The 24,155-nt window shown below is 53.2% G+C and overlaps 53 non-coding genes across 53 annotated transcripts; 35 read left to right on the forward strand and 18 right to left on the reverse strand.

Moving 5' to 3' along the window:
* Window positions 1-24: 24 nt before the first annotated feature.
* Window positions 25-96, forward strand: Trnad-guc. Its single transcript has one exon. It is a non-coding gene; the product is annotated as a tRNA-Asp (tRNA).
* Window positions 97-675: 579 nt separating this feature from the next.
* Window positions 676-748, reverse strand: Trnar-acg. The gene has a single exon. It is a non-coding gene; the product is annotated as a tRNA-Arg (tRNA).
* A 445-nt stretch (window positions 749-1,193) lies between these two features.
* Window positions 1,194-1,285, forward strand: Trnai-uau. Its single transcript is given in 2 exon segments — window positions 1,194-1,231; window positions 1,250-1,285. It is a non-coding gene; the product is annotated as a tRNA-Ile (tRNA).
* A 112-nt stretch (window positions 1,286-1,397) lies between these two features.
* Window positions 1,398-1,469, forward strand: Trnad-guc. The gene has a single exon. It is a non-coding gene; the product is annotated as a tRNA-Asp (tRNA).
* Window positions 1,470-2,048: 579 nt separating this feature from the next.
* On the reverse strand, window positions 2,049-2,121 carry Trnar-acg. The gene has a single exon. It is a non-coding gene; the product is annotated as a tRNA-Arg (tRNA).
* Window positions 2,122-2,566: 445 nt separating this feature from the next.
* Trnai-uau lies at window positions 2,567-2,658 on the forward strand. The gene is given in 2 exon segments: window positions 2,567-2,604; window positions 2,623-2,658. It is a non-coding gene; the product is annotated as a tRNA-Ile (tRNA).
* A 112-nt stretch (window positions 2,659-2,770) lies between these two features.
* Window positions 2,771-2,842, forward strand: Trnad-guc. Its single transcript has one exon. It is a non-coding gene; the product is annotated as a tRNA-Asp (tRNA).
* A 579-nt stretch (window positions 2,843-3,421) lies between these two features.
* On the reverse strand, window positions 3,422-3,494 carry Trnar-acg. The gene has a single exon. It is a non-coding gene; the product is annotated as a tRNA-Arg (tRNA).
* A 445-nt stretch (window positions 3,495-3,939) lies between these two features.
* On the forward strand, window positions 3,940-4,031 carry Trnai-uau. The gene is given in 2 exon segments: window positions 3,940-3,977; window positions 3,996-4,031. It is a non-coding gene; the product is annotated as a tRNA-Ile (tRNA).
* Window positions 4,032-4,143: 112 nt separating this feature from the next.
* On the forward strand, window positions 4,144-4,215 carry Trnad-guc. The gene has a single exon. It is a non-coding gene; the product is annotated as a tRNA-Asp (tRNA).
* Window positions 4,216-4,794: 579 nt separating this feature from the next.
* Window positions 4,795-4,867, reverse strand: Trnar-acg. The gene has a single exon. It is a non-coding gene; the product is annotated as a tRNA-Arg (tRNA).
* Window positions 4,868-5,312: 445 nt separating this feature from the next.
* Trnai-uau lies at window positions 5,313-5,404 on the forward strand. The gene is given in 2 exon segments: window positions 5,313-5,350; window positions 5,369-5,404. It is a non-coding gene; the product is annotated as a tRNA-Ile (tRNA).
* A 112-nt stretch (window positions 5,405-5,516) lies between these two features.
* On the forward strand, window positions 5,517-5,588 carry Trnad-guc. The gene has a single exon. It is a non-coding gene; the product is annotated as a tRNA-Asp (tRNA).
* A 579-nt stretch (window positions 5,589-6,167) lies between these two features.
* Window positions 6,168-6,240, reverse strand: Trnar-acg. Its single transcript has one exon. It is a non-coding gene; the product is annotated as a tRNA-Arg (tRNA).
* Window positions 6,241-6,685: 445 nt separating this feature from the next.
* On the forward strand, window positions 6,686-6,777 carry Trnai-uau. Its single transcript is given in 2 exon segments — window positions 6,686-6,723; window positions 6,742-6,777. It is a non-coding gene; the product is annotated as a tRNA-Ile (tRNA).
* A 112-nt stretch (window positions 6,778-6,889) lies between these two features.
* Window positions 6,890-6,961, forward strand: Trnad-guc. The gene has a single exon. It is a non-coding gene; the product is annotated as a tRNA-Asp (tRNA).
* A 579-nt stretch (window positions 6,962-7,540) lies between these two features.
* Trnar-acg lies at window positions 7,541-7,613 on the reverse strand. Its single transcript has one exon. It is a non-coding gene; the product is annotated as a tRNA-Arg (tRNA).
* A 445-nt stretch (window positions 7,614-8,058) lies between these two features.
* Window positions 8,059-8,150, forward strand: Trnai-uau. Its single transcript is given in 2 exon segments — window positions 8,059-8,096; window positions 8,115-8,150. It is a non-coding gene; the product is annotated as a tRNA-Ile (tRNA).
* Window positions 8,151-8,262: 112 nt separating this feature from the next.
* Trnad-guc lies at window positions 8,263-8,334 on the forward strand. Its single transcript has one exon. It is a non-coding gene; the product is annotated as a tRNA-Asp (tRNA).
* Window positions 8,335-8,913: 579 nt separating this feature from the next.
* Window positions 8,914-8,986, reverse strand: Trnar-acg. The gene has a single exon. It is a non-coding gene; the product is annotated as a tRNA-Arg (tRNA).
* Window positions 8,987-9,431: 445 nt separating this feature from the next.
* On the forward strand, window positions 9,432-9,523 carry Trnai-uau. The gene is given in 2 exon segments: window positions 9,432-9,469; window positions 9,488-9,523. It is a non-coding gene; the product is annotated as a tRNA-Ile (tRNA).
* A 112-nt stretch (window positions 9,524-9,635) lies between these two features.
* Trnad-guc lies at window positions 9,636-9,707 on the forward strand. The gene has a single exon. It is a non-coding gene; the product is annotated as a tRNA-Asp (tRNA).
* A 579-nt stretch (window positions 9,708-10,286) lies between these two features.
* Window positions 10,287-10,359, reverse strand: Trnar-acg. The gene has a single exon. It is a non-coding gene; the product is annotated as a tRNA-Arg (tRNA).
* Window positions 10,360-10,804: 445 nt separating this feature from the next.
* On the forward strand, window positions 10,805-10,896 carry Trnai-uau. The gene is given in 2 exon segments: window positions 10,805-10,842; window positions 10,861-10,896. It is a non-coding gene; the product is annotated as a tRNA-Ile (tRNA).
* Window positions 10,897-11,008: 112 nt separating this feature from the next.
* Trnad-guc lies at window positions 11,009-11,080 on the forward strand. The gene has a single exon. It is a non-coding gene; the product is annotated as a tRNA-Asp (tRNA).
* Window positions 11,081-11,659: 579 nt separating this feature from the next.
* On the reverse strand, window positions 11,660-11,732 carry Trnar-acg. The gene has a single exon. It is a non-coding gene; the product is annotated as a tRNA-Arg (tRNA).
* Window positions 11,733-12,177: 445 nt separating this feature from the next.
* Window positions 12,178-12,269, forward strand: Trnai-uau. Its single transcript is given in 2 exon segments — window positions 12,178-12,215; window positions 12,234-12,269. It is a non-coding gene; the product is annotated as a tRNA-Ile (tRNA).
* A 112-nt stretch (window positions 12,270-12,381) lies between these two features.
* On the forward strand, window positions 12,382-12,453 carry Trnad-guc. Its single transcript has one exon. It is a non-coding gene; the product is annotated as a tRNA-Asp (tRNA).
* A 579-nt stretch (window positions 12,454-13,032) lies between these two features.
* On the reverse strand, window positions 13,033-13,105 carry Trnar-acg. The gene has a single exon. It is a non-coding gene; the product is annotated as a tRNA-Arg (tRNA).
* A 446-nt stretch (window positions 13,106-13,551) lies between these two features.
* On the forward strand, window positions 13,552-13,643 carry Trnai-uau. The gene is given in 2 exon segments: window positions 13,552-13,589; window positions 13,608-13,643. It is a non-coding gene; the product is annotated as a tRNA-Ile (tRNA).
* A 112-nt stretch (window positions 13,644-13,755) lies between these two features.
* On the forward strand, window positions 13,756-13,827 carry Trnad-guc. Its single transcript has one exon. It is a non-coding gene; the product is annotated as a tRNA-Asp (tRNA).
* A 579-nt stretch (window positions 13,828-14,406) lies between these two features.
* Trnar-acg lies at window positions 14,407-14,479 on the reverse strand. The gene has a single exon. It is a non-coding gene; the product is annotated as a tRNA-Arg (tRNA).
* A 445-nt stretch (window positions 14,480-14,924) lies between these two features.
* Window positions 14,925-15,016, forward strand: Trnai-uau. The gene is given in 2 exon segments: window positions 14,925-14,962; window positions 14,981-15,016. It is a non-coding gene; the product is annotated as a tRNA-Ile (tRNA).
* Window positions 15,017-15,128: 112 nt separating this feature from the next.
* On the forward strand, window positions 15,129-15,200 carry Trnad-guc. Its single transcript has one exon. It is a non-coding gene; the product is annotated as a tRNA-Asp (tRNA).
* Window positions 15,201-15,779: 579 nt separating this feature from the next.
* On the reverse strand, window positions 15,780-15,852 carry Trnar-acg. Its single transcript has one exon. It is a non-coding gene; the product is annotated as a tRNA-Arg (tRNA).
* Window positions 15,853-16,297: 445 nt separating this feature from the next.
* Trnai-uau lies at window positions 16,298-16,389 on the forward strand. The gene is given in 2 exon segments: window positions 16,298-16,335; window positions 16,354-16,389. It is a non-coding gene; the product is annotated as a tRNA-Ile (tRNA).
* Window positions 16,390-16,501: 112 nt separating this feature from the next.
* Trnad-guc lies at window positions 16,502-16,573 on the forward strand. The gene has a single exon. It is a non-coding gene; the product is annotated as a tRNA-Asp (tRNA).
* A 579-nt stretch (window positions 16,574-17,152) lies between these two features.
* Window positions 17,153-17,225, reverse strand: Trnar-acg. Its single transcript has one exon. It is a non-coding gene; the product is annotated as a tRNA-Arg (tRNA).
* A 445-nt stretch (window positions 17,226-17,670) lies between these two features.
* Trnai-uau lies at window positions 17,671-17,762 on the forward strand. Its single transcript is given in 2 exon segments — window positions 17,671-17,708; window positions 17,727-17,762. It is a non-coding gene; the product is annotated as a tRNA-Ile (tRNA).
* Window positions 17,763-17,874: 112 nt separating this feature from the next.
* Window positions 17,875-17,946, forward strand: Trnad-guc. The gene has a single exon. It is a non-coding gene; the product is annotated as a tRNA-Asp (tRNA).
* A 579-nt stretch (window positions 17,947-18,525) lies between these two features.
* Window positions 18,526-18,598, reverse strand: Trnar-acg. The gene has a single exon. It is a non-coding gene; the product is annotated as a tRNA-Arg (tRNA).
* A 445-nt stretch (window positions 18,599-19,043) lies between these two features.
* Trnai-uau lies at window positions 19,044-19,135 on the forward strand. The gene is given in 2 exon segments: window positions 19,044-19,081; window positions 19,100-19,135. It is a non-coding gene; the product is annotated as a tRNA-Ile (tRNA).
* Window positions 19,136-19,247: 112 nt separating this feature from the next.
* Window positions 19,248-19,319, forward strand: Trnad-guc. Its single transcript has one exon. It is a non-coding gene; the product is annotated as a tRNA-Asp (tRNA).
* Window positions 19,320-19,898: 579 nt separating this feature from the next.
* On the reverse strand, window positions 19,899-19,971 carry Trnar-acg. The gene has a single exon. It is a non-coding gene; the product is annotated as a tRNA-Arg (tRNA).
* A 445-nt stretch (window positions 19,972-20,416) lies between these two features.
* Trnai-uau lies at window positions 20,417-20,508 on the forward strand. Its single transcript is given in 2 exon segments — window positions 20,417-20,454; window positions 20,473-20,508. It is a non-coding gene; the product is annotated as a tRNA-Ile (tRNA).
* Window positions 20,509-20,620: 112 nt separating this feature from the next.
* On the forward strand, window positions 20,621-20,692 carry Trnad-guc. Its single transcript has one exon. It is a non-coding gene; the product is annotated as a tRNA-Asp (tRNA).
* Window positions 20,693-21,271: 579 nt separating this feature from the next.
* Window positions 21,272-21,344, reverse strand: Trnar-acg. The gene has a single exon. It is a non-coding gene; the product is annotated as a tRNA-Arg (tRNA).
* Window positions 21,345-21,789: 445 nt separating this feature from the next.
* Trnai-uau lies at window positions 21,790-21,881 on the forward strand. Its single transcript is given in 2 exon segments — window positions 21,790-21,827; window positions 21,846-21,881. It is a non-coding gene; the product is annotated as a tRNA-Ile (tRNA).
* Window positions 21,882-21,993: 112 nt separating this feature from the next.
* Window positions 21,994-22,065, forward strand: Trnad-guc. The gene has a single exon. It is a non-coding gene; the product is annotated as a tRNA-Asp (tRNA).
* A 579-nt stretch (window positions 22,066-22,644) lies between these two features.
* On the reverse strand, window positions 22,645-22,717 carry Trnar-acg. Its single transcript has one exon. It is a non-coding gene; the product is annotated as a tRNA-Arg (tRNA).
* Window positions 22,718-23,162: 445 nt separating this feature from the next.
* Window positions 23,163-23,254, forward strand: Trnai-uau. The gene is given in 2 exon segments: window positions 23,163-23,200; window positions 23,219-23,254. It is a non-coding gene; the product is annotated as a tRNA-Ile (tRNA).
* Window positions 23,255-23,366: 112 nt separating this feature from the next.
* Trnad-guc lies at window positions 23,367-23,438 on the forward strand. The gene has a single exon. It is a non-coding gene; the product is annotated as a tRNA-Asp (tRNA).
* Window positions 23,439-24,017: 579 nt separating this feature from the next.
* Window positions 24,018-24,090, reverse strand: Trnar-acg. Its single transcript has one exon. It is a non-coding gene; the product is annotated as a tRNA-Arg (tRNA).
* Window positions 24,091-24,155: the final 65 nt, after the last annotated feature.

Genomic DNA, 24,155 nt, shown 5'->3' on the forward strand with positions numbered 1-24,155 from the left:
GCACTGTAGTCAACGACTGCGTGTTCCTCGGTAGTATAGTGGTTAGTATCCCCGCCTGTCACGCGGGAGACCGGGGTTCGATTCCCCGCCGGGGAGGTGCGATTTTTATATCGCGAAGGTTGCACGTGTGGCCCGAAAAAGCATTACCGTTGTGATCAAGGAATGTAATTGCTAAAAAATCGTAAGAAAGTCTGCGTCTTAGGAAGTGTTTCTCGTATTCTGCACACGACGTCGTCGTTTCACAACTCACAGGGTTTGCTGTCGACGCTGAATCAGCGCACCCCAAGATTAATGATCGAGCTCGAAGCACCCAAGAAAAAGAATAATTTTAGCAGAGCGTGGTTTCGATCCACGGACCTCTGGGTTATGGGCCCAGCACGCTTCCACTGCGCCACTCTGCTGTGCCGAGAGAAGCGCGCTCTTCGGTGCGTGACATGGGACACTTGGAAAAGCGTTGTCTGCGTCGCCTACCGTTTAATTAACTGTGTAGCATCTCCCAGCTTGACTTGTCTCGACTTTGCTCGACTGACGCTACGCTGACGCTTGCACGAAGCGATATTTACCGCGATCGTCTCGAGATGCAGCTGCGAGATGCTCAGGATTAACATTGCACTCCACGAAGGTGGAGACATTCGAATGCACTGCCTAGCTACGCGCCCGCAACTAACAAAATGCCGACCCTGCCAGGATTCGAACCTGGAATCTTCTGATGCGTAGTCAGACGCGTTATCCGTTGCGCCACAGGGCCACTGTTCGCGTTTTCTGCTACGAGGCGGGTGCACATCGCAAAGCAACGTGTTCTCCGTGGCTCGGCAATTGCATGTCATCCACTGACAACGGCGGCGCGGCCACTCTGGTCTTCCGCACTCTGCAGGGAGCTGCCACCAAGGAAGGCATCTCTCCTCCTGCTGCTCGGCCACGGAGCGCCTGCACAGCTTAGAGCTTGCCACACATCTGCCGTCGCTGTTGGACAGGTAGCGGAATGCAAGGCGCCCGTTTTTTTGCATTTTTTCGCTGATGACAAGCGGTTGACATGCTTGTAAGTGTAGCATATAAAACAAGAATCGTATGAAGCATTCGTAGACAGGTGCTAAAGTCGTAGTATGGCCGCAGGTGACGGTCGTATGACGGGTCTGTAGCCACAACAGGTTGGCATCAAAGTGAATACCGCTAACTGTAAGCACTCTGCTGTAGCCCCAGTGGCGCAATTGGTTAGCGCACGGTACTTATAAGGCAGTAGCCGTGAGCAATACCGGGGTTGTGAGTTCGAGCCTCACCTGGGGCATACTTTTATTTCGTAGCAGCTGACTATGGAAGCATCGGGACGCTAGATTTGAGATGCATCACGTACCTGAGAGACCATAAATGTGCGTGCACTGTAGTCAACGACTGCGTGTTCCTCGGTAGTATAGTGGTTAGTATCCCCGCCTGTCACGCGGGAGACCGGGGTTCGATTCCCCGCCGGGGAGGTGCGATTTTTATATCGCGAAGGTTGCACGTGTGGCCCGAAAAAGCATTACCGTTGTGATCAAGGAATGTAATTGCTAAAAAATCGTAAGAAAGTCTGCGTCTTAGGAAGTGTTTCTCGTATTCTGTACACGACGTCGTCGTTTCACAACTCACAGGGTTTGCTGTCGACGCTGAATCAGCGCACCCCAAGATTAATGATCGAGCTCGAAGCACCCAAGAAAAAGAATAATTTTAGCAGAGCGTGGTTTCGATCCACGGACCTCTGGGTTATGGGCCCAGCACGCTTCCACTGCGCCACTCTGCTGTGCCGAGAGAAGCGCGCTCTTCGGTGCGTGACATGGGACACTTGGAAAAGCGTTGTCTGCGTCGCCTAACGTTTAATTAACTGTGTAGCATCTGCCAGCTTGACTTGTCTCGACTTTGCTCGACTGACGCTACGCTGACGCTTGCACGAAGCGATATTTACCGCGATCGTCTCGAGATGCAGCTGCGAGATGCTCAGGATTAACATTGCACTCCACGAAGGTGGAGACATTCGAATGCACTGCCTAGCTACGCGCCCGCAACTAACAAAATGCCGACCCTGCCAGGATTCGAACCTGGAATCTTCTGATGCGTAGTCAGACGCGTTATCCGTTGCGCCACAGGGCCACTGTTCGCGTTTTCTGCTACGAGGCGGGTGCACATCGCAAAGCAACGTGTTCTCCGTGGCTCGGCAATTGCATGTCATCCACTGACAACGGCGGCGCGGCCACTCTGGTCTTCCGCACTCTGCAGGGAGCTGCCACCAAGGAAGGCATCTCTCCTCCTGCTGCTCGGCCACGGAGCGCCTGCACAGCTTAGAGCTTGCCACACATCTGCCGTCGCTGTTGGACAGGTAGCGGAATGCAAGGCGCCCGTTTTTTTGCATTTTTTCGCTGATGACAAGCGGTTGACATGCTTGTAAGTGTAGCATATAAAACAAGAATCGTACGAAGCATTCGTAGACAGGTGCTAAAGTCGTAGTATGGCCGCAGGTGACGGTCGTATGACGGGTCTGTAGCCACAACAGGTTGGCATCAAAGTGAATACCGCTAACTGTAAGCACTCTGCTGTAGCCCCAGTGGCGCAATTGGTTAGCGCACGGTACTTATAAGGCAGTAGCCGTGAGCAATGCCGGGGTTGTGAGTTCGAGCCTCACCTGGGGCATACTTTTATTTCGTAGCAGCTGACTATGGAAGCATCGGGACGCTAGATTTGAGATGCATCACGTACCTGAGAGACCATAAATGTGCGTGCACTGTAGTCAACGACTGCGTGTTCCTCGGTAGTATAGTGGTTAGTATCCCCGCCTGTCACGCGGGAGACCGGGGTTCGATCCCCCGCCGGGGAGGTGCGATTTTTATATCGCGAAGGTTGCACGTGTGGCCCGAAAAAGCATTACCGTTGTGATCAAGGAATGTAATTGCTAAAAAATCGTAAGAAAGTCTGCGTCTTAGGAAGTGTTTCTCGTATTCTGCACACGACGTCGTCGTTTCACAACTCACAGGGTTTGCTGTCGACGCTGAATCAGCGCACCCCAAGATTAATGATCGAGCTCGAAGCACCCAAGAAAAAGAATAATTTTAGCAGAGCGTGGTTTCGATCCACGGACCTCTGGGTTATGGGCCCAGCACGCTTCCACTGCGCCACTCTGCTGTGCCGAGAGAAGCGCGCTCTTCGGTGCGTGACATGGGACACTTGGAAAAGCGTTGTCTGCGTCGCCTACCGTTTAATTAACTGTGTAGCATCTCCCAGCTTGACTTGTCTCGACTTTGCTCGACTGACGCTACGCTGACGCTTGCACGAAGCGATATTTACCGCGATCGTCTCGAGATGCAGCTGCGAGATGCTCAGGATTAACATTGCACTCCACGAAGGTGGAGACATTCGAATGCACTGCCTAGCTACGCGCCCGCAACTAACAAAATGCCGACCCTGCCAGGATTCGAACCTGGAATCTTCCGATGCGTAGTCAGACGCGTTATCCGTTGCGCCACAGGGCCACTGTTCGCGTTTTCTGCTACGAGGCGGGTGCACATCGCAAAGCAACGTGTTCTCCGTGGCTCGGCAATTGCATGTCATCCACTGACAACGGCGGCGCGGCCACTCTGGTCTTCCGCACTCTGCAGGGAGCTGCCACCAAGGAAGGCATCTCTCCTCCTGCTGCTCGGCCACGGAGCGCCTGCACAGCTTAGAGCTTGCCACACATCTGCCGTCGCTGTTGGACAGGTAGCGGAATGCAAGGCGCCCGTTTTTTTGCATTTTTTCGCTGATGACAAGCGGTTGACATGCTTGTAAGTGTAGCATATAAAACAAGAATCGTATGAAGCATTCGTAGACAGGTGCTAAAGTCGTAGTATGGCCGCAGGTGACGGTCGTATGACGGGTCTGTAGCCACAACAGGTTGGCATCAAAGTGAATACCGCTAACTGTAAGCACTCTGCTGTAGCCCCAGTGGCGCAATTGGTTAGCGCACGGTACTTATAAGGCAGTAGCCGTGAGCAATGCCGGGGTTGTGAGTTCGAGCCTCACCTGGGGCATACTTTTATTTCGTAGCAGCTGACTATGGAAGCATCGGGACGCTAGATTTGAGATGCATCACGTACCTGAGAGACCATAAATGTGCGTGCACTGTAGTCAACGACTGCGTGTTCCTCGGTAGTATAGTGGTTAGTATCCCCGCCTGTCACGCGGGAGACCGGGGTTCGATCCCCCGCCGGGGAGGTGCGATTTTTATATCGCGAAGGTTGCACGTGTGGCCCGAAAAAGCATTACCGTTGTGATCAAGGAATGTAATTGCTAAAAAATCGTAAGAAAGTCTGCGTCTTAGGAAGTGTTTCTCGTATTCTGCACACGACGTCGTCGTTTCACAACTCACAGGGTTTGCTGTCGACGCTGAATCAGCGCACCCCAAGATTAATGATCGAGCTCGAAGCACCCAAGAAAAAGAATAATTTTAGCAGAGCGTGGTTTCGATCCACGGACCTCTGGGTTATGGGCCCAGCACGCTTCCACTGCGCCACTCTGCTGTGCCGAGAGAAGCGCGCTCTTCGGTGCGTGACATGGGACACTTGGAAAAGCGTTGTCTGCGTCGCCTACCGTTTAATTAACTGTGTAGCATCTCCCAGCTTGACTTGTCTCGACTTTGCTCGACTGACGCTACGCTGACGCTTGCACGAAGCGATATTTACCGCGATCGTCTCGAGATGCAGCTGCGAGATGCTCAGGATTAACATTGCACTCCACGAAGGTGGAGACATTCGAATGCACTGCCTAGCTACGCGCCCGCAACTAACAAAATGCCGACCCTGCCAGGATTCGAACCTGGAATCTTCCGATGCGTAGTCAGACGCGTTATCCGTTGCGCCACAGGGCCACTGTTCGCGTTTTCTGCTACGAGGCGGGTGCACATCGCAAAGCAACGTGTTCTCCGTGGCTCGGCAATTGCATGTCATCCACTGACAACGGCGGCGCGGCCACTCTGGTCTTCCGCACTCTGCAGGGAGCTGCCACCAAGGAAGGCATCTCTCCTCCTGCTGCTCGGCCACGGAGCGCCTGCACAGCTTAGAGCTTGCCACACATCTGCCGTCGCTGTTGGACAGGTAGCGGAATGCAAGGCGCCCGTTTTTTTGCATTTTTTCGCTGATGACAAGCGGTTGACATGCTTGTAAGTGTAGCATATAAAACAAGAATCGTATGAAGCATTCGTAGACAGGTGCTAAAGTCGTAGTATGGCCGCAGGTGACGGTCGTATGACGGGTCTGTAGCCACAACAGGTTGGCATCAAAGTGAATACCGCTAACTGTAAGCACTCTGCTGTAGCCCCAGTGGCGCAATTGGTTAGCGCACGGTACTTATAAGGCAGTAGCCGTGAGCAATGCCGGGGTTGTGAGTTCGAGCCTCACCTGGGGCATACTTTTATTTCGTAGCAGCTGACTATGGAAGCATCGGGACGCTAGATTTGAGATGCATCACGTACCTGAGAGACCATAAATGTGCGTGCACTGTAGTCAACGACTGCGTGTTCCTCGGTAGTATAGTGGTTAGTATCCCCGCCTGTCACGCGGGAGACCGGGGTTCGATTCCCCGCCGGGGAGGTGCGATTTTTATATCGCGAAGGTTGCACGTGTGGCCCGAAAAAGCATTACCGTTGTGATCAAGGAATGTAATTGCTAAAAAATCGTAAGAAAGTCTGCGTCTTAGGAAGTGTTTCTCGTATTCTGCACACGACGTCGTCGTTTCACAACTCACAGGGTTTGCTGTCGACGCTGAATCAGCGCACCCCAAGATTAATGATCGAGCTCGAAGCACCCAAGAAAAAGAATAATTTTAGCAGAGCGTGGTTTCGATCCACGGACCTCTGGGTTATGGGCCCAGCACGCTTCCACTGCGCCACTCTGCTGTGCCGAGAGAAGCGCGCTCTTCGGTGCGTGACATGGGACACTTGGAAAAGCGTTGTCTGCGTCGCCTACCGTTTAATTAACTGTGTAGCATCTCCCAGCTTGACTTGTCTCGACTTTGCTCGACTGACGCTACGCTGACGCTTGCACGAAGCGATATTTACCGCGATCGTCTCGAGATGCAGCTGCGAGATGCTCAGGATTAACATTGCACTCCACGAAGGTGGAGACATTCGAATGCACTGCCTAGCTACGCGCCCGCAACTAACAAAATGCCGACCCTGCCAGGATTCGAACCTGGAATCTTCTGATGCGTAGTCAGACGCGTTATCCGTTGCGCCACAGGGCCACTGTTCGCGTTTTCTGCTACGAGGCGGGTGCACATCGCAAAGCAACGTGTTCTCCGTGGCTCGGCAATTGCATGTCATCCACTGACAACGGCGGCGCGGCCACTCTGGTCTTCCGCACTCTGCAGGGAGCTGCCACCAAGGAAGGCATCTCTCCTCCTGCTGCTCGGCCACGGAGCGCCTGCACAGCTTAGAGCTTGCCACACATCTGCCGTCGCTGTTGGACAGGTAGCGGAATGCAAGGCGCCCGTTTTTTTGCATTTTTTCGCTGATGGCAAGCGGTTGACATGCTTGTAAGTGTAGCATATAAAACAAGAATCGTATGAAGCATTCGTAGACAGGTGCTAAAGTCGTAGTATGGCCGCAGGTGACGGTCGTATGACGGGTCTGTAGCCACAACAGGTTGGCATCAAAGTGAATACCGCTAACTGTAAGCACTCTGCTGTAGCCCCAGTGGCGCAATTGGTTAGCGCACGGTACTTATAAGGCAGTAGCCGTGAGCAATGCCGGGGTTGTGAGTTCGAGCCTCACCTGGGGCATACTTTTATTTCGTAGCAGCTGACTATGGAAGCATCGGGACGCTAGATTTGAGATGCATCACGTACCTGAGAGACCATAAATGTGCGTGCACTGTAGTCAACGACTGCGTGTTCCTCGGTAGTATAGTGGTTAGTATCCCCGCCTGTCACGCGGGAGACCGGGGTTCGATCCCCCGCCGGGGAGGTGCGATTTTTATATCGCGAAGGTTGCACGTGTGGCCCGAAAAAGCATTACCGTTGTGATCAAGGAATGTAATTGCTAAAAAATCGTAAGAAAGTCTGCGTCTTAGGAAGTGTTTCTCGTATTCTGCACACGACGTCGTCGTTTCACAACTCACAGGGTTTGCTGTCGACGCTGAATCAGCGCACCCCAAGATTAATGATCGAGCTCGAAGCACCCAAGAAAAAGAATAATTTTAGCAGAGCGTGGTTTCGATCCACGGACCTCTGGGTTATGGGCCCAGCACGCTTCCACTGCGCCACTCTGCTGTGCCGAGAGAAGCGCGCTCTTCGGTGCGTGACATGGGACACTTGGAAAAGCGTTGTCTGCGTCGCCTACCGTTTAATTAACTGTGTAGCATCTCCCAGCTTGACTTGTCTCGACTTTGCTCGACTGACGCTACGCTGACGCTTGCACGAAGCGATATTTACCGCGATCGTCTCGAGATGCAGCTGCGAGATGCTCAGGATTAACATTGCACTCCACGAAGGTGGAGACATTCGAATGCACTGCCTAGCTACGCGCCCGCAACTAACAAAATGCCGACCCTGCCAGGATTCGAACCTGGAATCTTCCGATGCGTAGTCAGACGCGTTATCCGTTGCGCCACAGGGCCACTGTTCGCGTTTTCTGCTACGAGGCGGGTGCACATCGCAAAGCAACGTGTTCTCCGTGGCTCGGCAATTGCATGTCATCCACTGACAACGGCGGCGCGGCCACTCTGGTCTTCCGCACTCTGCAGGGAGCTGCCACCAAGGAAGGCATCTCTCCTCCTGCTGCTCGGCCACGGAGCGCCTGCACAGCTTAGAGCTTGCCACACATCTGCCGTCGCTGTTGGACAGGTAGCGGAATGCAAGGCGCCCGTTTTTTTGCATTTTTTCGCTGATGACAAGCGGTTGACATGCTTGTAAGTGTAGCATATAAAACAAGAATCGTATGAAGCATTCGTAGACAGGTGCTAAAGTCGTAGTATGGCCGCAGGTGACGGTCGTATGACGGGTCTGTAGCCACAACAGGTTGGCATCAAAGTGAATACCGCTAACTGTAAGCACTCTGCTGTAGCCCCAGTGGCGCAATTGGTTAGCGCACGGTACTTATAAGGCAGTAGCCGTGAGCAATGCCGGGGTTGTGAGTTCGAGCCTCACCTGGGGCATACTTTTATTTCGTAGCAGCTGACTATGGAAGCATCGGGACGCTAGATTTGAGATGCATCACGTACCTGAGAGACCATAAATGTGCGTGCACTGTAGTCAACGACTGCGTGTTCCTCGGTAGTATAGTGGTTAGTATCCCCGCCTGTCACGCGGGAGACCGGGGTTCGATTCCCCGCCGGGGAGGTGCGATTTTTATATCGCGAAGGTTGCACGTGTGGCCCGAAAAAGCATTACCGTTGTGATCAAGGAATGTAATTGCTAAAAAATCGTAAGAAAGTCTGCGTCTTAGGAAGTGTTTCTCGTATTCTGCACACGACGTCGTCGTTTCACAACTCACAGGGTTTGCTGTCGACGCTGAATCAGCGCACCCCAAGATTAATGATCGAGCTCGAAGCACCCAAGAAAAAGAATAATTTTAGCAGAGCGTGGTTTCGATCCACGGACCTCTGGGTTATGGGCCCAGCACGCTTCCACTGCGCCACTCTGCTGTGCCGAGAGAAGCGCGCTCTTCGGTGCGTGACATGGGACACTTGGAAAAGCGTTGTCTGCGTCGCCTACCGTTTAATTAACTGTGTAGCATCTCCCAGCTTGACTTGTCTCGACTTTGCTCGACTGACGCTACGCTGACGCTTGCACGAAGCGATATTTACCGCGATCGTCTCGAGATGCAGCTGCGAGATGCTCAGGATTAACATTGCACTCCACGAAGGTGGAGACATTCGAATGCACTGCCTAGCTACGCGCCCGCAACTAACAAAATGCCGACCCTGCCAGGATTCGAACCTGGAATCTTCCGATGCGTAGTCAGACGCGTTATCCGTTGCGCCACAGGGCCACTGTTCGCGTTTTCTGCTACGAGGCGGGTGCACATCGCAAAGCAACGTGTTCTCCGTGGCTCGGCAATTGCATGTCATCCACTGACAACGGCGGCGCGGCCACTCTGGTCTTCCGCACTCTGCAGGGAGCTGCCACCAAGGAAGGCATCTCTCCTCCTGCTGCTCGGCCACGGAGCGCCTGCACAGCTTAGAGCTTGCCACACATCTGCCGTCGCTGTTGGACAGGTAGCGGAATGCAAGGCGCCCGTTTTTTTGCATTTTTTCGCTGATGACAAGCGGTTGACATGCTTGTAAGTGTAGCATATAAAACAAGAATCGTATGAAGCATTCGTAGACAGGTGCTAAAGTCGTAGTATGGCCGCAGGTGACGGTCGTATGACGGGTCTGTAGCCACAACAGGTTGGCATCAAAGTGAATACCGCTAACTGTAAGCACTCTGCTGTAGCCCCAGTGGCGCAATTGGTTAGCGCACGGTACTTATAAGGCAGTAGCCGTGAGCAATGCCGGGGTTGTGAGTTCGAGCCTCACCTGGGGCATACTTTTATTTCGTAGCAGCTGACTATGGAAGCATCGGGACGCTAGATTTGAGATGCATCACGTACCTGAGAGACCATAAATGTGCGTGCACTGTAGTCAACGACTGCGTGTTCCTCGGTAGTATAGTGGTTAGTATCCCCGCCTGTCACGCGGGAGACCGGGGTTCGATTCCCCGCCGGGGAGGTGCGATTTTTATATCGCGAAGGTTGCACGTGTGGCCCGAAAAAGCATTACCGTTGTGATCAAGGAATGTAATTGCTAAAAAATCGTAAGAAAGTCTGCGTCTTAGGAAGTGTTTCTCGTATTCTGCACACGACGTCGTCGTTTCACAACTCACAGGGTTTGCTGTCGACGCTGAATCAGCGCACCCCAAGATTAATGATCGAGCTCGAAGCACCCAAGAAAAAGAATAATTTTAGCAGAGCGTGGTTTCGATCCACGGACCTCTGGGTTATGGGCCCAGCACGCTTCCACTGCGCCACTCTGCTGTGCCGAGAGAAGCGCGCTCTTCGGTGCGTGACATGGGACACTTGGAAAAGCGTTGTCTGCGTCGCCTACCGTTTAATTAACTGTGTAGCATCTCCCAGCTTGACTTGTCTCGACTTTGCTCGACTGACGCTACGCTGACGCTTGCACGAAGCGATATTTACCGCGATCGTCTCGAGATGCAGCTGCGAGATGCTCAGGATTAACATTGCACTCCACGAAGGTGGAGACATTCGAATGCACTGCCTAGCTACGCGCCCGCAACTAACAAAATGCCGACCCTGCCAGGATTCGAACCTGGAATCTTCTGATGCGTAGTCAGACGCGTTATCCGTTGCGCCACAGGGCCACTGTTCGCGTTTTCTGCTACGAGGCGGGTGCACATCGCAAAGCAACGTGTTCTCCGTGGCTCGGCAATTGCATGTCATCCACTGACAACGGCGGCGCGGCCACTCTGGTCTTCCGCACTCTGCAGGGAGCTGCCACCAAGGAAGGCATCTCTCCTCCTGCTGCTCGGCCACGGAGCGCCTGCACAGCTTAGAGCTTGCCACACATCTGCCGTCGCTGTTGGACAGGTAGCGGAATGCAAGGCGCCCGTTTTTTTGCATTTTTTCGCTGATGACAAGCGGTTGACATGCTTGTAAGTGTAGCATATAAAACAAGAATCGTATGAAGCATTCGTAGACAGGTGCTAAAGTCGTAGTATGGCCGCAGGTGACGGTCGTATGACGGGTCTGTAGCCACAACAGGTTGGCATCAAAGTGAATACCGCTAACTGTAAGCACTCTGCTGTAGCCCCAGTGGCGCAATTGGTTAGCGCACGGTACTTATAAGGCAGTAGCCGTGAGCAATGCCGGGGTTATGAGTTCGAGCCTCACCTGGGGCATACTTTTATTTCGTAGCAGCTGACTATGGAAGCATCGGGACGCTAGATTTGAGATGCATCACGTACCTGAGAGACCATAAATGTGCGTGCACTGTAGTCAACGACTGCGTGTTCCTCGGTAGTATAGTGGTTAGTATCCCCGCCTGTCACGCGGGAGACCGGGGTTCGATTCCCCGCCGGGGAGGTGCGATTTTTATATCGCGAAGGTTGCACGTGTGGCCCGAAAAAGCATTACCGTTGTGATCAAGGAATGTAATTGCTAAAAAATCGTAAGAAAGTCTGCGTCTTAGGAAGTGTTTCTCGTATTCTGCACACGACGTCGTCGTTTCACAACTCACAGGGTTTGCTGTCGACGCTGAATCAGCGCACCCCAAGATTAATGATCGAGCTCGAAGCACCCAAGAAAAAGAATAATTTTAGCAGAGCGTGGTTTCGATCCACGGACCTCTGGGTTATGGGCCCAGCACGCTTCCACTGCGCCACTCTGCTGTGCCGAGAGAAGCGCGCTCTTCGGTGCGTGACATGGGACACTTGGAAAAGCGTTGTCTGCGTCGCCTACCGTTTAATTAACTGTGTAGCATCTCCCAGCTTGACTTGTCTCGACTTTGCTCGACTGACGCTACGCTGACGCTTGCACGAAGCGATATTTACCGCGATCGTCTCGAGATGCAGCTGCGAGATGCTCAGGATTAACATTGCACTCCACGAAGGTGGAGACATTCGAATGCACTGCCTAGCTACGCGCCCGCAACTAACAAAATGCCGACCCTGCCAGGATTCGAACCTGGAATCTTCTGATGCGTAGTCAGACGCGTTATCCGTTGCGCCACAGGGCCACTGTTCGCGTTTTCTGCTACGAGGCGGGTGCACATCGCAAAGCAACGTGTTCTCCGTGGCTCGGCAATTGCATGTCATCCACTGACAACGGCGGCGCGGCCACTCTGGTCTTCCGCACTCTGCAGGGAGCTGCCACCAAGGAAGGCATCTCTCCTCCTGCTGCTCGGCCACGGAGCGCCTGCACAGCTTAGAGCTTGCCACACATCTGCCGTCGCTGTTGGACAGGTAGCGGAATGCAAGGCGCCCGTTTTTTTGCATTTTTTCGCTGATGACAAGCGGTTGACATGCTTGTAAGTGTAGCATATAAAACAAGAATCGTACGAAGCATTCGTAGACAGGTGCTAAAGTCGTAGTATGGCCGCAGGTGACGGTCGTATGACGGGTCTGTAGCCACAACAGGTTGGCATCAAAGTGAATACCGCTAACTGTAAGCACTCTGCTGTAGCCCCAGTGGCGCAATTGGTTAGCGCACGGTACTTATAAGGCAGTAGCCGTGAGCAATGCCGGGGTTGTGAGTTCGAGCCTCACCTGGGGCATACTTTTATTTCGTAGCAGCTGACTATGGAAGCATCGGGACGCTAGATTTGAGATGCATCACGTACCTGAGAGACCATAAATGTGCGTGCACTGTAGTCAACGACTGCGTGTTCCTCGGTAGTATAGTGGTTAGTATCCCCGCCTGTCACGCGGGAGACCGGGGTTCGATTCCCCGCCGGGGAGGTGCGATTTTTATATCGCGAAGGTTGCACATGTGGCCCGAAAAAGCATTACCGTTGTGATCAAGGAATGTAATTGCTAAAAAATCGTAAGAAAGTCTGCGTCTTAGGAAGTGTTTCTCGTATTCTGCACACGACGTCGTCGTTTCACAACTCACAGGGTTTGCCGTCGACGCTGAATCAGCGCACCCCAGGATTAATGATCGAGCTCGAAGCACCCAAGAAAAAGAATAATTTTAGCAGAGCGTGGTTTCGATCCACGGACCTCTGGGTTATGGGCCCAGCACGCTTCCACTGCGCCACTCTGCTGTGCGGACAGATGCGCGCTCTTCGGTGCGTGACATGGGACACTTGGAAAAGCGTTGTCTGCGTCGCCTACCGTTTAATTAACTGCGTAGCATCTGCCAGCTTGACTTGTCTCGACTTTGCTCGACTGACGCTACGCTGACGCTTGCACGAAGCGATATTTACCGCGATCGTCTCGAGATGCAGCTGCGAGATGCTCAGGATTAACATTGCACTCCACGAAGGTGGAGACATTCGAATGCACTGCCTAGCTACGCGCCCGCAACTAACAAAATGCCGACCCTGCCAGGATTCGAACCTGGAATCTTCTGATGCGTAGTCAGACGCGTTATCCGTTGCGCCACAGGGCCACTGTTCGCGTTTTCTGCTACGAGGCGGGTGCACATCGCAAAGCAACGTGTTCTCCGTGGCTCGGCAATTGCATGTCATCCACTGACAACGGCGGCGCGGCCACTCTGGTCTTCCGCACTCTGCAGGGAGCTGCCACCAAGGAAGGCATCTCTCCTCCTGCTGCTCGGCCACGGAGCGCCTGCACAGCTTAGAGCTTGCCACACATCTGCCGTCGCTGTTGGACAGGTAGCGGAATGCAAGGCGCCCGGTTTTTTTGCATTTTTTCGCTGATGACAAGCGGTTGACATGCTTGTAAGTGTAGCATATAAAACAAGAATCGTACGAAGCATTCGTAGACAGGTGCTAAAGTCGTAGTATGGCCGCAGGTGACGGTCGTATGACGGGTCTGTAGCCACAACAGGTTGGCATCAAAGTGAATACCGCTAACTGTAAGCACTCTGCTGTAGCCCCAGTGGCGCAATTGGTTAGCGCACGGTACTTATAAGGCAGTAGCCGTGAGCAATGCCGGGGTTGTGAGTTCGAGCCTCACCTGGGGCATACTTTTATTTCGTAGCAGCTGACTATGGAAGCATCGGGACGCTAGATTTGAGATGCATCACGTACCTGAGAGACCATAAATGTGCGTGCACTGTAGTCAACGACTGCGTGTTCCTCGGTAGTATAGTGGTTAGTATCCCCGCCTGTCACGCGGGAGACCGGGGTTCGATCCCCCGCCGGGGAGGTGCGATTTTTATATCGCGAAGGTTGCACGTGTGGCCCGAAAAAGCATTACCGTTGTGATCAAGGAATGTAATTGCTAAAAAATCGTAAGAAAGTCTGCGTCTTAGGAAGTGTTTCTCGTATTCTGCACACGACGTCGTCGTTTCACAACTCACAGGGTTTGCTGTCGACGCTGAATCAGCGCACCCCAAGATTAATGATCGAGCTCGAAGCACCCAAGAAAAAGAATAATTTTAGCAGAGCGTGGTTTCGATCCACGGACCTCTGGGTTATGGGCCCAGCACGCTTCCACTGCGCCACTCTGCTGTGCCGAGAGAAGCGCGCTCTTCGGTGCGTGACATGGGACACTTGGAAAAGCGTTGTCTGCGTCGCCTACCGTTTAATTAACTGTGTAGCATCTCCCAGCTTGACTTGTCTCGACTTTGCTCGACTGACGCTACGCTGACGCTTGCACGAAGCGATATTTACCGCGATCGTCTCGAGATGCAGCTGCGAGATGCTCAGGATTAACATTGCACTCCACGAAGGTGGAGACATTCGAATGCACTGCCTAGCTACGCGCCCGCAACTAACAAAATGCCGACCCTGCCAGGATTCGAACCTGGAATCTTCCGATGCGTAGTCAGACGCGTTATCCGTTGCGCCACAGGGCCACTGTTCGCGTTTTCTGCTACGAGGCGGGTGCACATCGCAAAGCAACGTGTTCTCCGTGGCTCGGCAATTGCATGTCATCCACTGACAACGGCGGCGCGGCCACTCTGGTCTTCCGCACTCTGCAGGGAGCTGCCACCAAGGAAGGCATCTCTCCTCCTGCTGCTCGGCCACGGAGCGCCTGCACAGCTTAGAGCTTGCCACACATCTGCCGTCGCTGTTGGACAGGTAGCGGAATGCAAGGCGCCCGTTTTTTTGCATTTTTTCGCTGATGACAAGCGGTTGACATGCTTGTAAGTGTAGCATATAAAACAAGAATCGTATGAAGCATTCGTAGACAGGTGCTAAAGTCGTAGTATGGCCGCAGGTGACGGTCGTATGACGGGTCTGTAGCCACAACAGGTTGGCATCAAAGTGAATACCGCTAACTGTAAGCACTCTGCTGTAGCCCCAGTGGCGCAATTGGTTAGCGCACGGTACTTATAAGGCAGTAGCCGTGAGCAATGCCGGGGTTGTGAGTTCGAGCCTCACCTGGGGCATACTTTTATTTCGTAGCAGCTGACTATGGAAGCATCGGGACGCTAGATTTGAGATGCATCACGTACCTGAGAGACCATAAATGTGCGTGCACTGTAGTCAACGACTGCGTGTTCCTCGGTAGTATAGTGGTTAGTATCCCCGCCTGTCACGCGGGAGACCGGGGTTCGATCCCCCGCCGGGGAGGTGCGATTTTTATATCGCGAAGGTTGCACGTGTGGCCCGAAAAAGCATTACCGTTGTGATCAAGGAATGTAATTGCTAAAAAATCGTAAGAAAGTCTGCGTCTTAGGAAGTGTTTCTCGTATTCTGCACACGACGTCGTCGTTTCACAACTCACAGGGTTTGCTGTCGACGCTGAATCAGCGCACCCCAAGATTAATGATCGAGCTCGAAGCACCCAAGAAAAAGAATAATTTTAGCAGAGCGTGGTTTCGATCCACGGACCTCTGGGTTATGGGCCCAGCACGCTTCCACTGCGCCACTCTGCTGTGCCGAGAGAAGCGCGCTCTTCGGTGCGTGACATGGGACACTTGGAAAAGCGTTGTCTGCGTCGCCTACCGTTTAATTAACTGTGTAGCATCTCCCAGCTTGACTTGTCTCGACTTTGCTCGACTGACGCTACGCTGACGCTTGCACGAAGCGATATTTACCGCGATCGTCTCGAGATGCAGCTGCGAGATGCTCAGGATTAACATTGCACTCCACGAAGGTGGAGACATTCGAATGCACTGCCTAGCTACGCGCCCGCAACTAACAAAATGCCGACCCTGCCAGGATTCGAACCTGGAATCTTCCGATGCGTAGTCAGACGCGTTATCCGTTGCGCCACAGGGCCACTGTTCGCGTTTTCTGCTACGAGGCGGGTGCACATCGCAAAGCAACGTGTTCTCCGTGGCTCGGCAATTGCATGTCATCCACTGACAACGGCGGCGCGGCCACTCTGGTCTTCCGCACTCTGCAGGGAGCTGCCACCAAGGAAGGCATCTCTCCTCCTGCTGCTCGGCCACGGAGCGCCTGCACAGCTTAGAGCTTGCCACACATCTGCCGTCGCTGTTGGACAGGTAGCGGAATGCAAGGCGCCCGTTTTTTTGCATTTTTTCGCTGATGACAAGCGGTTGACATGCTTGTAAGTGTAGCATATAAAACAAGAATCGTATGAAGCATTCGTAGACAGGTGCTAAAGTCGTAGTATGGCCGCAGGTGACGGTCGTATGACGGGTCTGTAGCCACAACAGGTTGGCATCAAAGTGAATACCGCTAACTGTAAGCACTCTGCTGTAGCCCCAGTGGCGCAATTGGTTAGCGCACGGTACTTATAAGGCAGTAGCCGTGAGCAATGCCGGGGTTGTGAGTTCGAGCCTCACCTGGGGCATACTTTTATTTCGTAGCAGCTGACTATGGAAGCATCGGGACGCTAGATTTGAGATGCATCACGTACCTGAGAGACCATAAATGTGCGTGCACTGTAGTCAACGACTGCGTGTTCCTCGGTAGTATAGTGGTTAGTATCCCCGCCTGTCACGCGGGAGACCGGGGTTCGATTCCCCGCCGGGGAGGTGCGATTTTTATATCGCGAAGGTTGCACGTGTGGCCCGAAAAAGCATTACCGTTGTGATCAAGGAATGTAATTGCTAAAAAATCGTAAGAAAGTCTGCGTCTTAGGAAGTGTTTCTCGTATTCTGCACACGACGTCGTCGTTTCACAACTCACAGGGTTTGCTGTCGACGCTGAATCAGCGCACCCCAAGATTAATGATCGAGCTCGAAGCACCCAAGAAAAAGAATAATTTTAGCAGAGCGTGGTTTCGATCCACGGACCTCTGGGTTATGGGCCCAGCACGCTTCCACTGCGCCACTCTGCTGTGCCGAGAGATGCGCGCTCTTCGGTGCGTGACATGGGACACTTGGAAAAGCGTTGTCTGCGTCGCCTACCGTTTAATTAACTGTGTAGCATCTCCCAGCTTGACTTGTCTCGACTTTGCTCGACTGACGCTACGCTGACGCTTGCACGAAGCGATATTTACCGCGATCGTCTCGAGATGCAGCTGCGAGATGCTCAGGATTAACATTGCACTCCACGAAGGTGGAGACATTCGAATGCACTGCCTAGCTACGCGCCCGCAACTAACAAAATGCCGACCCTGCCAGGATTCGAACCTGGAATCTTCTGATGCGTAGTCAGACGCGTTATCCGTTGCGCCACAGGGCCACTGTTCGCGTTTTCTGCTACGAGGCGGGTGCACATCGCAAAGCAACGTGTTCTCCGTGGCTCGGCAATTGCATGTCATCCACTGACAACGGCGGCGCGGCCACTCTGGTCTTCCGCACTCTGCAGGGAGCTGCCACCAAGGAAGGCATCTCTCCTCCTGCTGCTCGGCCACGGAGCGCCTGCACAGCTTAGAGCTTGCCACACATCTGCCGTCGCTGTTGGACAGGTAGCGGAATGCAAGGCGCCCGTTTTTTTGCATTTTTTCGCTGATGACAAGCGGTTGACATGCTTGTAAGTGTAGCATATAAAACAAGAATCGTACGAAGCATTCGTAGACAGGTGCTAAAGTCGTAGTATGGCCGCAGGTGACGGTCGTATGACGGGTCTGTAGCCACAACAGGTTGGCATCAAAGTGAATACCGCTAACTGTAAGCACTCTGCTGTAGCCCCAGTGGCGCAATTGGTTAGCGCACGGTACTTATAAGGCAGTAGCCGTGAGCAATGCCGGGGTTGTGAGTTCGAGCCTCACCTGGGGCATACTTTTATTTCGTAGCAGCTGACTATGGAAGCATCGGGACGCTAGATTTGAGATGCATCACGTACCTGAGAGACCATAAATGTGCGTGCACTGTAGTCAACGACTGCGTGTTCCTCGGTAGTATAGTGGTTAGTATCCCCGCCTGTCACGCGGGAGACCGGGGTTCGATTCCCCGCCGGGTAGGTGCGATTTTTATATCGCGAAGGTTGCACATGTGGCCCGAAAAAGCATTACCGTTGTGATCAAGGAATGTAATTGCTAAAAAATCGTAAGAAAGTCTGCGTCTTAGGAAGTGTTTCTCGTATTCTGCACACGACGTCGTCGTTTCACAACTCACAGGGTTTGCCGTCGACGCTGAATCAGCGCACCCCAGGATTAATGATCGAGCTCGAAGCACCCAAGAAAAAGAATAATTTTAGCAGAGCGTGGTTTCGATCCACGGACCTCTGGGTTATGGGCCCAGCACGCTTCCACTGCGCCACTCTGCTGTGCGGACAGATGCGCGCTCTTCGGTGCGTGACATGGGACACTTGGAAAAGCGTTGTCTGCGTCGCCTACCGTTTAATTAACTGCGTAGCATCTGCCAGCTTGACTTGTCTCGACTTTGCTCGACTGACGCTACGCTGACGCTTGCACGAAGCGATATTTACCGCGATCGTCTCGAGATGCAGCTGCGAGATGCTCAGGATTAACATTGCACTCCACGAAGGTGGAGACATTCGAATGCACTGCCTAGCTACGCGCCCGCAACTAACAAAATGCCGACCCTGCCAGGATTCGAACCTGGAATCTTCCGATGCGTAGTCAGACGCGTTATCCGTTGCGCCACAGGGCCACTGTTCGCGTTTTCTGCTACGAGGCGGGTGCACATCGCAAAGCAACGTGTTCTCCGTGGCTCGGCAATTGCATGTCATCCACTGACAACGGCGGCGCGGCCACTCTGGTCTTCCGCACTCTGCAGGGAGCTGCCACCAAGGAAGGCATCTCTCCTCCTGCTGCTCGGCCACGGAGCGCCTGCACAGCTTAGAGCTTGCCACACATCTGCCGTCGCTGTTGGACAGGTAGCGGAATGCAAGGCGCCCGTTTTTTTGCATTTTTTCGCTGATGACAAGCGGTTGACATGCTTGTAAGTGTAGCATATAAAACAAGAATCGTATGAAGCATTCGTAGACAGGTGCTAAAGTCGTAGTATGGCCGCAGGTGACGGTCGTATGACGGGTCTGTAGCCACAACAGGTTGGCATCAAAGTGAATACCGCTAACTGTAAGCACTCTGCTGTAGCCCCAGTGGCGCAATTGGTTAGCGCACGGTACTTATAAGGCAGTAGCCGTGAGCAATGCCGGGGTTGTGAGTTCGAGCCTCACCTGGGGCATACTTTTATTTCGTAGCAGCTGACTATGGAAGCATCGGGACGCTAGATTTGAGATGCATCACGTACCTGAGAGACCATAAATGTGCGTGCACTGTAGTCAACGACTGCGTGTTCCTCGGTAGTATAGTGGTTAGTATCCCCGCCTGTCACGCGGGAGACCGGGGTTCGATTCCCCGCCGGGGAGGTGCGATTTTTATATCGCGAAGGTTGCACGTGTGGCCCGAAAAAGCATTACCGTTGTGATCAAGGAATGTAATTGCTAAAAAATCGTAAGAAAGTCTGCGTCTTAGGAAGTGTTTCTCGTATTCTGCACACGACGTCGTCGTTTCACAACTCACAGGGTTTGCTGTCGACGCTGAATCAGCGCACCCCAAGATTAATGATCGAGCTCGAAGCACCCAAGAAAAAGAATAATTTTAGCAGAGCGTGGTTTCGATCCACGGACCTCTGGGTTATGGGCCCAGCACGCTTCCACTGCGCCACTCTGCTGTGCCGAGAGATGCGCGCTCTTCGGTGCGTGACATGGGACACTTGGAAAAGCGTTGTCTGCGTCGCCTACCGTTTAATTAACTGTGTAGCATCTCCCAGCTTGACTTGTCTCGACTTTGCTCGACTGACGCTACGCTGACGCTTGCACGAAGCGATATTTACCGCGATCGTCTCGAGATGCAGCTGCGAGATGCTCAGGATTAACATTGCACTCCACGAAGGTGGAGACATTCGAATGCACTGCCTAGCTACGCGCCCGCAACTAACAAAATGCCGACCCTGCCAGGATTCGAACCTGGAATCTTCTGATGCGTAGTCAGACGCGTTATCCGTTGCGCCACAGGGCCACTGTTCGCGTTTTCTGCTACGAGGCGGGTGCACATCGCAAAGCAACGTGTTCTCCGTGGCTCGGCAATTGCATGTCATCCACTGACAACGGCGGCGCGGCCACTCTGGTCTTCCGCACTCTGCAGGGAGCTGCCACCAAGGAAGGCATCTCTCCTCCTGCTGCTCGGCCACGGAGCGCCTGCACAGCTTAGAGCTTGCCACACATCTGCCGTCGCTGTTGGACAGGTAGCGGAATGCAAGGCGCCCGTTTTTTTGCATTTTTTCGCTGATGACAAGCGGTTGACATGCTTGTAAGTGTAGCATATAAAACAAGAATCGTATGAAGCATTCGTAGACAGGTGCTAAAGTCGTAGTATGGCCGCAGGTGACGGTCGTATGACGGGTCTGTAGCCACAACAGGTTGGCATCAAAGTGAATACCGCTAACTGTAAGCACTCTGCTGTAGCCCCAGTGGCGCAATTGGTTAGCGCACGGTACTTATAAGGCAGTAGCCGTGAGCAATGCCGGGGTTGTGAGTTCGAGCCTCACCTGGGGCATACTTTTATTTCGTAGCAGCTGACTATGGAAGCATCGGGACGCTAGATTTGAGATGCATCACGTACCTGAGAGACCATAAATGTGCGTGCACTGTAGTCAACGACTGCGTGTTCCTCGGTAGTATAGTGGTTAGTATCCCCGCCTGTCACGCGGGAGACCGGGGTTCGATTCCCCGCCGGGTAGGTGCGATTTTTATATCGCGAAGGTTGCACATGTGGCCCGAAAAAGCATTACCGTTGTGATCAAGGAATGTAATTGCTAAAAAATCGTAAGAAAGTCTGCGTCTTAGGAAGTGTTTCTCGTATTCTGCACACGACGTCGTCGTTTCACAACTCACAGGGTTTGCCGTCGACGCTGAATCAGCGCACCCCAGGATTAATGATCGAGCTCGAAGCACCCAAGAAAAAGAATAATTTTAGCAGAGCGTGGTTTCGATCCACGGACCTCTGGGTTATGGGCCCAGCACGCTTCCACTGCGCCACTCTGCTGTGCGGACAGATGCGCGCTCTTCGGTGCGTGACATGGGACACTTGGAAAAGCGTTGTCTGCGTCGCCTACCGTTTAATTAACTGCGTAGCATCTGCCAGCTTGACTTGTCTCGACTTTGCTCGACTGACGCTACGCTGACGCTTGCACGAAGCGATATTTACCGCGATCGTCTCGAGATGCAGCTGCGAGATGCTCAGGATTAACATTGCACTCCACGAAGGTGGAGACATTCGAATGCACTGCCTAGCTACGCGCCCGCAACTAACAAAATGCCGACCCTGCCAGGATTCGAACCTGGAATCTTCTGATCCGTAGTCAGACGCGTTATCCGTTGCGCCACAGGGCCACTGTTCGCGTTTTCTGCTACGAGGCGGGTGCACATCGCAAAGCAACGTGTTCTCCGTGGCTCGACAATTGCATGTCATCCACTGACAACGGCGGCGCGGCCACTCTGGTCTTCGGCACTCTGCAGGGAGCTGCCACCAAGGAAGGCATCTCTCCTCCTGCTGCTCGGCCACGGAGCGCCTGCACAGCTTAGAGCTTGCCACAGATCTGCCGTCGCTGATGGACAGGTAGCGGAATGCAAGGCGGCCGTTTTTTTGCATTTTTTCGGTGATGACAAGCGGTTGACATGCTTGTAAGTGTAGCATATAAAACAAGAATCGTATGAAGCATTCGTAGACAGGTGCTAACGTCGCAGTATGGCCGCAGGTGACGGTCGTATGACGGGTCTGTAGCCACAACAGGTTGGCATCAAAGTGAATACCGCTAACTGTAAGCACTGTGCTGTAGCCCCAGTGGCGCAATTGGTTAGCGCACGGTACTTATAAGGCAGTAGCCGTGAGCAATGCCGGGGTTGTGAGTTCGAGCCTCACCTGGGGCATACTTTTATTTCGTAGCAGCTGACTATGGAAGCATCGGGACGCTAGATTTGAGATGCATCACGTACCTGAGAGACCATAAATGTGCGTGCACTGTAGTCAACGACTGCGTGTTCCTCGGTAGTATAGTGGTTAGTATCCCCGCCTGTCACGCGGGAGACCGGGGTTCGATTCCCCGCCGGGGAGGTGCGATTTTTATATCGCGAAGGTTGCACGTGTGGCCCGAAAAAGCATTACCGTTGTGATCAAGGAATGTAATTGCTAAAAAATCGTAAGAAAGTCTGCGTCTTAGGAAGTGTTTCTCGTATTCTGCACACGACGTCGTCGTTTCACAACTCACAGGGTTTGCTGTCGACGCTGAATCAGCGCACCCCAAGATTAATGATCGAGCTCGAAGCACCCAAGAAAAAGAATAATTTTAGCAGAGCGTGGTTTCGATCCACGGACCTCTGGGTTATGGGCCCAGCACGCTTCCACTGCGCCACTCTGCTGTGCCGAGAGATGCGCGCTCTTCGGTGCGTGACATGGGACACTTGGAAAAGCGTTGTCTGCGTCGCCTACCGTTTAATTAACTGTGTAGCATCTCCCAGCTTGACTTGTCTCGACTTTGCTCGACTGACGCTACGCTGACGCTTGCACGAAGCGATATTTACCGCGATCGTCTCGAGATGCAGCTGCGAGATGCTCAGGATTAACATTGCACTCCACGAAGGTGGAGACATTCGAATGCACTGCCTAGCTACGCGCCCGCAACTAACAAAATGCCGACCCTGCCAGGATTCGAACCTGGAATCTTCTGATGCGTAGTCAGACGCGTTATCCGTTGCGCCACAGGGCCACTGTTCGCGTTTTCTGCTACGAGGCGGGTGCACATCGCAAAGCAACGTGTTCTCCGTGGCTCGGCAATTGCATGTCATCCACTGACAACGGCGGCGCGGCCACTCTGGTCTTCCGCACTCTGCAGGGAGCTGCCACCAAGGAAGGCATCTCTCCTCCTGCTGCTCGGCCACGGAGCGCCTGCACAGCTTAGAGCTTGCCACACATCTGCCGTCGCTGTTGGACAGGTAGCGGAATGCAAGGCGCCCGTTTTTTTGCATTTTTTCGCTGATGACAAGCGGTTGACATGCTTGTAAGTGTAGCATATAAAACAAGAATCGTACGAAGCATTCGTAGACAGGTGCTAAAGTCGTAGTATGGCCGCAGGTGACGGTCGTATGACGGGTCTGTAGCCACAACAGGTTGGCATCAAAGTGAATACCGCTAACTGTAAGCACTCTGCTGTAGCCCCAGTGGCGCAATTGGTTAGCGCACGGTACTTATAAGGCAGTAGCCGTGAGCAATGCCGGGGTTGTGAGTTCGAGCCTCACCTGGGGCATACTTTTATTTCGTAGCAGCTGACTATGGAAGCATCGGGACGCTAGATTTGAGATGCATCACGTACCTGAGAGACCATAAATGTGCGTGCACTGTAGTCAACGACTGCGTGTTCCTCGGTAGTATAGTGGTTAGTATCCCCGCCTGTCACGCGGGAGACCGGGGTTCGATTCCCCGCCGGGTAGGTGCGATTTTTATATCGCGAAGGTTGCACATGTGGCCCGAAAAAGCATTACCGTTGTGATCAAGGAATGTAATTGCTAAAAAATCGTAAGAAAGTCTGCGTCTTAGGAAGTGTTTCTCGTATTCTGCACACGACGTCGTCGTTTCACAACTCACAGGGTTTGCCGTCGACGCTGAATCAGCGCACCCCAGGATTAATGATCGAGCTCGAAGCACCCAAGAAAAAGAATAATTTTAGCAGAGCGTGGTTTCGATCCACGGACCTCTGGGTTATGGGCCCAGCACGCTTCCACTGCGCCACTCTGCTGTGCGGACAGATGCGCGCTCTTCGGTGCGTGACATGGGACACTTGGAAAAGCGTTGTCTGCGTCGCCTACCGTTTAATTAACTGCGTAGCATCTGCCAGCTTGACTTGTCTCGACTTTGCTCGACTGACGCTACGCTGACGCTTGCACGAAGCGATATTTACCGCGATCGTCTCGAGATGCAGCTGCGAGATGCTCAGGATTAACATTGCACTCCACGAAGGTGGAGACATTCGAATGCACTGCCTAGCTACGCGCCCGCAACTAACAAAATGCCGACCCTGCCAGGATTCGAACCTGGAATCTTCTGATCCGTAGTCAGACGCGTTATCCGTTGCGCCACAGGGCCACTGTTCGCGTTTTCTGCTACGAGGCGGGTGCACATCGCAAAGCAACGTGTTCTCCGTGGCTCGA

The sequence above is a fragment of the Schistocerca piceifrons genome, chromosome 8 (genome assembly GCF_021461385.2).
Source record: "Schistocerca piceifrons isolate TAMUIC-IGC-003096 chromosome 8, iqSchPice1.1, whole genome shotgun sequence".
Lineage (NCBI taxonomy): Eukaryota > Metazoa > Arthropoda > Insecta > Orthoptera > Acrididae > Schistocerca > Schistocerca piceifrons.